The sequence below is a fragment of the Nelumbo nucifera genome, chromosome 8, assembly GCF_055504915.1.
Source record: "Nelumbo nucifera cultivar China Antique chromosome 8, China Antique-T2T, whole genome shotgun sequence".
Classification (NCBI taxonomy): domain Eukaryota; kingdom Viridiplantae; phylum Streptophyta; class Magnoliopsida; order Proteales; family Nelumbonaceae; genus Nelumbo; species Nelumbo nucifera.
Window position 1 is genome coordinate 43,411,995 of NC_142656.1, and position 8,557 is coordinate 43,420,551.

Genomic DNA, 8,557 nt, shown 5'->3' on the forward strand with positions numbered 1-8,557 from the left:
TTTGAGTTTGAATTAGATTTATTTAGGGTTCAACTATGGTACTGGAAAGACATGATATCAGAAAATTTGTAGCCAATCAATTGCAATTGATGTCATAAAAGAGGGGACAAATCAAAAGGTATTCATCAAATTCATTGGATGGCTTCGATTGGTCAAACCTCTTTCAGTACCATGTCTTTTTCATATCATAGATTTTTCCATTTGTTCAAGTCAGGTTTGGGCATATGTTTAACTAGAATCGGAAAAGTACAGACAGACCCAATGCAGATTTCTGAATTCCACTGCAGATCTATAAACACTCAAAATGTCAAAAACCCTCATTCTATACATTAATTCCCACTTGTGAATTGGCATCAATTCCGAGCTGGCACCTTCCCCAATTGTACTTTGGGCCTAAAAATTCTGATCCTGGGTTGAACCGTCATTCTCCCAACTATAATTGGATAACTGGATTGAGTTAGAAAATGTGGTCAATTTATTGGTTTAATATTGCACAGAAAATAATGAAAGTACAAGCATTATATAATATAGACAAGGCACAAAGGATCGGAAACAAAAAGAGCATTGGAAAGAGAATTTAAGAGACATGTTAAGATACACCTAGATATGTTAGAAAAATGCAAATAAATTCCAAAAAATCAAAAACACTAATCTAGGTTTTAATTGACTATAAATAAGGAATATACATAGAAAATGAATATTTTAAAAGTTTATGTGAAGTATGAACTATTGGGACACACATAGAACTAAGCACCAGTAGCATGTATATCTTATTTCTTGAAAAACCAACATGATTATTGTTAGTACTTATAAATATATATTCATTTTAATAATCAAATACTTGTAAAAATTGCTAATAAGCACAAATTAAGAAGAGCAAATGTAATTAAAATCTAGAAATCACATAATGATGATGAGTAATTGAAGTATGATTTGGCGGTAGAGTTGTTGCCTCCCAACTTAGACACTCAGGTTTGAACATCCTTGCTTTGCAGCTTTTTGTAAAAGGCAATTAATGTCAAGTTACAAATAGGTGGTGGCTCAATTGGTATGTTCTCTAGTTGTAGCAAAGACTTGAGACCCAATCTTGTTACCACCAGGGTTGGGGTTATGGATATGGGGGACAGCTAGCCCCCATTGTTTAGCTCCAAGAAGCGAAAAAAAATAAATAGCATGTTAATAAGAAGAGAGAGTGTGTGAAAGAGAATTAAATATGGGATTTAATGAGAGAGAATAGGAGTAATATAAGAGAGAGTGAGTGACATGATTAATGGAAATTAATAGCATGAATGGAAGAGATAGTTAATGGTGTGTTAATGAAAAGAGAGGGTTAAATATGGGAGTTAATGAGAGAATAGGAATTAATATGAGAGAGAAAAGGAGAGTTACTGGTGTGTTGGTAGAAATTAATGACATCAATAGGAGGGAGATTTAATAGCAACAAAAAATCATTCAACCTAAAAGTTTAAGATATTAGGTGAGTTAACAAGGGAGGTATTTATTTTCTAACACACCCCTCATCATGCAAAGCCCATAAGCTGCAAGAAATGACAAGTACAAACCCACCCATACCTTGTGCTAAAATTTAATTAATCATAATGTGGGCAATAAGGAAGGAACACTAAACCACTTGGTCAAATAGGCTTTGAAATCATCTCAAAGAATCATTGAACCTAAAATCTTATCTCAAGGAACAATTTAACCTAAAAGCTTAAGTTGTTAGGTAAGGACCCTGAATAGGTTTTATTTTATAACTTACCCTATCACGTAAAGGCTCATTGTGCTTGAAGCATGTACAAATATAGGCCCACCCATACCTAATTTTGAAATTTAATTAATTATAATAGAGATGATGATGATCGAACACTTGACCACTTGATCAAAAAGGGCCCCAGTATCATCTCAAAGAACAATTCAACTTAAAAGCTTAAGATGTAACGGTGAGGTATCTAATAGCCCATTTGGGAGGGCTTATGTTTGGGGGGCATTGTATTAATTGAACTGCGGTGGTTGAACACTAGTTTGGGTGTTGTTGGCTTTCTTGATTTTTACCAAATGCAACTCTTAGCATTATGATGTGGAGCCCAAGTCAAAACGCCAGAAAGCCCTTTCCAAACGGGCATTAAATAGGTATTTAATTATTCTCTAACAATGACTATATCAATTGATATGATTGGCATGAGTGGAACAGAATAGTGCATCAGCCATTCCACCTCTGCTGCTTGCCATAATAAGCTCCAAAATCAATACATATCAACTGATAAGAACCAATACTTTAAACATGACATAAGTTTGTATTGGAAATATGGGGGATATGTCCAAAAAAAACCACCATAATAAACATGCCAAAATATATATATATATAGATAGATATAAATATATATGATTTTCACCCAAATTTCCTATAAAATCAAAATCCGGAAAGAATTCCAATCATTATAATTATTTCTCTAACCAGATGCATCCATTACACAATAGAGGAACGAGTAAGAAAATAATGATGAACCATGGAGGAGCTATTGCACACGTGCAACCCGACATAGTGTGGGTGTAATTGGCACGTGTGTTTGGTAGCCCAAGACAAATACCAACCCTACATCCTAATATATTAGTTGTGAGAAGGTGAGTTTCTTAAACAACATAGGATTTGAGGTTTTTCTTTTATTTATACAAGAGAGACCAGACCAAGTGAGGCAAAAGGTGTAAACTTTTCAAAAAAAAAAAACATAACAAAAAGGAGAGAGGAATCTTTCCCATATGGGCAAATTCCAAGAAAGATACAATCAAGAATGAAAGAATAATGATAAATAATGCTTCTTTATACTAATTAAAGAAAAAGTAGAACAAACGAATTGATTAAATATTTGAATATAATGAAATTAAATAAACCACTTAAATTTCTTAACAACCTCCCTTAAATTCAAAAATTTAATAAATTCCTTTAAGACAATGAAAAATTAAAGTTCTTTGGTGTTGAACTGTTGAAGTTTTTAGACTTAAACAAACATTTAAAAAACAAAATAATATCTACAAAATTCCAATGAAACAAACTTCTTAAAATAGAGTCCTTAGTTGTAAACTAGCTACAAGTGTCCACCATACCCAATTTTTCATTAGAGCTCTAAAATGCCTAGTATAAGCTTTCATAGGAAATGACCCCCCCCCCCCCCCCCCCATCCAGCTTAGGTGAATCCATTAATGCCTGTTTCCTGTTGCGCCAATTCAACGAATTGGTGCAGTATGTCGATGGAATGAACTTGAAAATAAGGACATGTGAAGAGCAATTTGCTGCCCTGATAGCAAAGCAGAACCAAGTTCCTAACCTACCTTGCCGCTCTGATAGCCAAAACCAGGTCAGGTCCCTTTGGAAGAACTGAGCCGAGACATAGCAGCAATTGGGATCGAGGCCAGCAGCTCAATTGAAGGGTCCCAAAGGAGGAGCTGCAGACACACACGCCACGCCACAGGAAGGAGCCACCTCACTTCGAATGTTAATGAGGAGGAGAAGAAATGAAAAGAGAAGGAGGCCAGTTAGTTCGGCAACTCACAGGTGTAGCCGGTGTCCCGCACATTGCCACTAGCTGCCAAGATCCTCATGTCCCCACAGCCTAAAGACTTTAAGGCCTCCAGTTTGGAATCCTATGATGGAACAACTGACCTTGTCGACCACCTCGACAGTTTCCAGGCCCTGATGTAGCTACACGAGTTAAATGACGCAAGCCTTTGCATGGCTTTTTCGACCACCTTCTAGGTCACAACTTGGATGTGCTACTCTGGATTGGATGTGGGCTCGATAAGAAGTTGAAACCAATTTGCCGACCTATCCACCACGCACTTCGCGATGAGTAAGAGGTGCCCGAAGTCGGCGACTTGTCTACTGAATGTTGTTCGGCAACCAGATGAAAAGCTCTGGGACTACATCAAAAGATTTAACCTAGAGCGGTTACAAATTCCTAACCTCGACCCAACCATCCAGCTCACTGTCAATGGCATCCAGCATCTAGACTTGCATTGGGATGTTGATTTGAACCCTCCGGCCTCAATGGAGGAGTTCCTTAACCAAGCAGCCAAGTTTACAAAAGCTGAAGAGACGCTATAATCCCAGTTAGATCTGAATGGCAAACGGGAAGAGGACAAAAGATGAGTTGGGAAGCAGTAATTAATGCCGTAAAAGCAAGTCACCAAGGCGCAGTGGGTCCCCCTGAAACCGACGCAGTAGGTCGCCGCAAAAAAGCAGGTCTCCACATAGAAGTGGCCGGTCTTCCAAACGACATTTGCGCACTCCCCGTCTAGAACAGGAACTACACTGCACTAAATGCAAACAAGAGGGAGATATTGATGCAGATCAAAATGGTCGAGTATGTCAGATATGGCTACCCTGGATGAGAGGAGACCCTTCTAACAAAAATCTAATAAGTATTATCACTTTCATTGGAACATCAGCCATGATACAAAGAACTACCGCAACTCAAGGGTATCTGAAGCAATTTATCAAGAGGGAAGACAGAAGCCAACCTTGAAGGTTAAGAGATACTTCAAGAAGTTAAATAGCTTTGTTGTATGGCAGAAATTATATGGAAGCACTTCCACTACAAATACCTATTTTTCTTTTGTATAATGAAAACACTTCCACCACAAGTACCTTTTCTTTATACTGTATAATGGAAACACTTCCACCATAAGAACTTCTAGGAGCATCAATGTAAGTTCAGGCATGCAACCAAAAGAGAATCCTCCATACAACCAAACATATCTTTTACGAACATGGAAATCACTAACAGATTAATTTTAACCCACAAATACATTAAATAGTACAAAAACCAAAAGCTGATTGAAAGTATCTAGAAGTTAACTTTGAATTGGCAAGAAAACTGGAGAAGTATAACTTTTAATTGCCAAATAAATCAATGCATATGCATGTATGCACCATCCACTTTTCATTAAAAATGATGGTCTGTCTTTTCTTATGTCGTATTTCTAAATTTTACAGAACCCACTTTCCAAAATGCTACCCTGAGCTCCATTCTTCCACCAGTTGCCTTAAGTTGTAAAGTAACTCAAGACTATCTGCTAAGGAGTTTCCAGGTCCCTTCCAAAAACATGCCAAATAAATCTCCTTTCAAACAGCTGCTGTATATAATTCTACCAATATAAGTAGTATCACTGAATTGTCCCCAACAGTGGCAAATTAGTCAATATATTTTATATCTAAGCTGGTCTGGTATTCAAATAACCATATCGTAAGCCACATAACTTGAAATTTTTCACTTATGTGAGAGCTTTCACCAATATGGAACCAAGTCACCTGCATGTACCTTCTTATTTCAACCATCGTGTATTAGAGCAGTTCAACTGAATTCAACCTCAATCCCAACTATTTGGACGGGCTACATGAATCTTGTCCCAAAGTCCCACCACTGTACTCAATTAAGAGTGTATTAGAGCAGTTTGACAGTTTCCATTTCAAAATTATTATATTAAAAATGCCTCTCTGGTAGAGATTTCCAAAGAGGTTCCTACATAAGCTAGGAATTTAAGTCCCTGAGAGTCGTCACTGAAAATAAAACATTATTTTCCTTGCCATTTTCATCAAAACAATTTAGAAAAGGTGGAAAACAAAGTTTTTGTTCTAAGGGGTGGAAATAATAGCTGAATTATTTCAATCCAAAAAAAATTGTCCAATTTATGGAGAAAAAAATGTTGCTTTAACAGGAAAAAATAAAGGAGAATTAGAGTACATAATAACTCTGCCAATGTGAGCTTGTTCTATACTATTGGTCCCATCTTTAATATTTGATTGGTTTATCATATAGTAAGAATGTAATTGAAGAAAAGGGGGATGTGCCATTCATTATTTCAAATTGATTCTGAAATAAATATTCATTTAATTAGGAAATCATTTCAAATATGTCATTGATAAAATTCTCACCACTAAAATAATACAAAGAAGACTAGCTAGAACCCATTAATCTATATTAATAAATGTGACAATACTTATCAAGGACCAATTTGATTACAGTACTGATGAGGGGCACCCTGCGCAACTATCGACATGTGGACATTGTTGGCAACACAACATTCAACTCAACAAGATAGCTTGACAAACCAACACGTGACAACCAACATCAGGTGTGCGGCCGAGCTGGGGCAAGATCGGCCCGCTGACAACACAAGCTCGACTAAAATTGTTCCGCGTGCCACACCCTCGTGAGCACCGTTACAATGACCATAGGAATAGCTCACCGAACCGTACGCAACAAGATCCGCGGGTGACCTGTAACTACTACGCAAATCTAGTAATTGACAATCCAGCACACCCCAAATTGTGGAAATAGCTCCGCAGAAGACTCAAAGACATTGCATGATGGCACCTGAACCTTAGATAGCTAATAAAAGACTCCAAAACCACTCTAAAAGGTATGCACACAGAAGCTCTTAGACTCTATCATACATTCTCATAATATCCTCATTCTGACTTAAGCATCGGAGTGTTCTCCTAGGTAAAACCTACCCAGGCACTCTAACCTTTCTCTCTTCACAACCCTTTCCAGCTCAGACATATAGATTCCAGCTCGGCACTACCAGATCAGATCCAAGTTCGAGTTAAGTCACTTGACACGAGGGAGCGAATAGATCGTGCATCACCAATTGGTGCCGTTTGTGGGAAACGCAACAAAAAGCTTGTGTTTCTTTCTTTCTTTCTCTCTTGAAATTCTCTTAACACCATCTTCAAACAATCCTATTGCCAATAACAACATGAACGGTCAGATTCCTACTATTGTGATAGGCCAAATTGATGTCCCTCTACCTCCAACTGAGGTCCAAGGCAACACAAACGTGCCTCCCCTGCCTGTTAACCTAGCAGTTGATGTCCAACAATTCAATGATTTAGTTCGATGTGTACAGACCATGACCGAGCAACTCAATTCCTAAGAGAATAGGTTTGCTTTCGTTACTGGGAAACAACAACAATAACAGCAATATCAGCAGTAGTGACACCCTCAAGTACCTAATCATCAAGCACCACAGAATAGCCAACAAATGCCGCGGAATGACCAGCAAGTACTATACCACAATCGATAGTAGCCACCTAACAGCTAGAGAGTGTCGGCCAATGATCAGCAGATAACACATAACAACTAGGAAGTACCCAGGAACAGCCAGCAACTGCCTCCTTAGAACAATGGTTTGAACTGTGAAAACCCACCTCGCCCATGAGTACGAAGCCAGATTTAAATCCCATATAGGGTTGATGACCGAAACCATGCCAATGACATAGCTCGAAATGATCAGGTCCCAACAGAGTGCTAAGCTGAGGTTCTTATTAAGATCGATGTCGCTAGCTCGACCGAATGCACAAAGAAAAAGCACAAAAAGCGCACACACCTGTTAGACAGTGTTTGCCCTTAGCTCCAATCAGCATGATATACATTATGCCATTTATTGTAAATGAATAAAGTACATATTTGATTCATTTTATTGTGGTGTGTTTTTGTGTAATACCCTTAAACTAGACTATCTCTAGAGATAGTCTAGAGATACAAGATCAAAGAGGATAATGAGTGGGTGATCATAGTGACAGGATCAGCCCCTTTGTCGGACAAAGGTAATGATCGGGGATGCACTCTCTCTGATGGAAACCAAAATGGCATCCGATTTCAATCGTTGAAATTTGTTTTGCAAAATATATTTATATACGGATGTACATATATATATTACGGTTTCTAAACGTTTGCAAAAAAGTTTTAATTCCCGGGATCCATGTGAGTACAGAGTGCAACACTGTTCCTTGCAGCCGATGGAGAGGTCCTCTCTTGTCGGGCAGTGTTTGATCATTATGGGCTAAGAGGTTAAGTGTAAGGTCATTGAGGGTTATACCTGATGGGCTAACCTTGCATCTGCCCACAGTCCCTAGGTTTTTATAAGGTGGCTTGGCCCAAGGACCACTTAGTGTAAGTGTTGGGCCCATTAGGAGCCCATATGATGGGCTTCAAGGGGTTCACTGTCTTTTCAGTGAATTCAGCCAGGCCTTGTAACAGATGCTGGGCTGAACCCATGTGGCTGATGTGTAGATCAATGTTTGGGTCCCACGTCATACAAAGAAACCCAACTGGGCAGCAGTTTGGAAGGTTAATGAGAACACAGACTTATTGGGCCTAAAGCCCATTTCGAACTGGTTTAGTTGGACTAGTAAAAGAGAGGGGCAGATCTGGGATTGGATCAGCAGATAGGATAGGGTCTTACCCTATCCACTTAGAGAGTCTAGATCTGAATACAGATCTGGATCTAGAAACCTCCTAATGAGATTAGGAGAGAGTTGATCTAATCTGCAGATAATATAAGGTCTTATCCTTATCTTTTAAAGAGATCTCCTTTTCCAAATACAGATTTGGATTAGGAAACTCTTAATGAGATTAGGAGCTTTCTTTAAGGCTATAAAAGGAGGAGGGGGCAAACCATTCAGCCCATTCCAGCATCCAAAGATCAGATCTCCGATCACTTAGAGAGAAGACAGCAATAGTGTGACTGTGCCATCTTCTCCTTGCGTTCTCCTCCA